Here is a 1,523-nt window from a genome sequence, read left to right as displayed (position 1 = left end):
CCCAGCCCAGCCCAGCCCAGCCCAGCCCAGCCCAGCCCAGCCCAGCCGCTTCCTAGCTTCCTCTTGAGCTTCCTAGCTTCCTCTTGAGCTTCCTAGCTTCCTCTTGAGCTTCCTAGCTTTCTCTTGAGCTTCCTAGCTTCCTCTTGAGCTTCCTAGCTTCCTCTTGATCTGGAGTCAGATCTCAGGGCAGCATCTTCATCACGGAGGTCCAGACATCTCTTTCCACAGTCACCTCTTCCAGCACTTCTGGGAGGACTCCAAGGTGTTTCCAGACCAACCAAGAGACAAAGTCTGTCCAGTGTGTCCTGGGTCTTCCCTGGGGTCTCCTCCCACTCGGATATGTCGGAAGCACCTCCCTAGGGATGCACCCAAGGAGCATCCTTACCAGATGCCTGAACCACCTCAACTGGCTCCTCTTGATGTGGAGGAGCAGTGGTTCTCCTCTGAGTCTCTCCTGATAACTGAACTTCTCACCATCTCTAAGGGAGAGTCCAGTTACCCTGCAGAGGAAACTCATCTCAACCTCCTGGATCCACGATCTCATTCTTTCTGTCACTGCCCAGAGCTCATGACCAGAGGTGAGGGGAGGAACGTAGACCGACCAGTAAACAGAGAGCTTTGCCTTACAGCTCAGCTCCGTCTTCACCACAATGGACCAGTACAGAGTCCGCAATACTGCAGATGCTGCACCAGTCCGTCTGTCAATCTCATACTCCATTCTTCTCTCACTCATGAACAAAACCCTGAGATACTTGAACTCCTCCACTTGAGGCAGAACCTCACCCTCGACCTGAAGAGAACAATCCACCCTTCTCCGACTGAGGACCACGGCCTCTGATTTGGAGGTGCTGGTTCTCATCCCAGCTGCTTCACACTCGTCTGTGAACCGCTCCAGTGAGAGCTGGAGATCATGGCACGATGACGCCAGCAGGACCACATCATCTGCAAAGAGCAGAGCTGAATCCTGAGGACATCAAACTGGACTCCCTCCGCCCCCTGGCTGCACCAAGAAATTCTGTCCAGAAAAGTTAAGAACAGAATCTGTGACATCAGGCAGTCCTGGTGGAGTCCAACTCCCACCCTGAAGGGGTCCGACGTTCTGCTGGCAATGAGAACCAAACTCTCACACCGCTTGTTTAGAGACCGAACAGCCCGTAACAACGGGCCTCAATCCCATACTCGTGGAACACCCCCCCACCATGTACATGGACGAATGCCTTCTCCAAGTCCACAAAACACATGTTGGGCAAACTCCCATGACCCCTCGAGGACCCTAGTGAGGATAAAGAGCTGGTCCAGTGTTCCATGGCCAGGACAGAACCCACATTGTTCCTCCTGGATCTGAGGTTCGACCAACGATCAGACTCTCCTCCAGTACCCCTGAGTAGACCTTACCTGGGGGGCTAAGGAGAGTGATGCCCCTGTAACTGGAGCACACCCTCCAGTCCCCCTTTTTGAAGAGGGGAACCACCACCGCCCCAGTCTGCCAGTCCAGAACCACCACCCCAGTCTGCCAGTCCAGA

General features: G+C 54.5%; 1 protein-coding gene across 1 annotated transcript in view; it reads left to right on the top strand.

Moving 5' to 3' along the window:
- The window catches only part of stard3nl (STARD3 N-terminal like), an 11,988-nt gene that overhangs the window by 6,167 nt on the left and 4,298 nt on the right, over positions 1–1,523 (top strand). The gene's annotated exons all lie outside the window — the stretch shown is intronic.

The sequence above is a fragment of the Nematolebias whitei genome, chromosome 9 (genome assembly GCF_014905685.2).
Source record: "Nematolebias whitei isolate Nwh7 chromosome 9, NemWhi1, whole genome shotgun sequence".
NCBI lineage: Eukaryota > Metazoa > Chordata > Actinopteri > Cyprinodontiformes > Rivulidae > Nematolebias > Nematolebias whitei.
The sequence above is the reverse complement of the archived record's forward strand: the minus strand, read 5'-3'. Positions and strand labels throughout refer to the sequence as shown.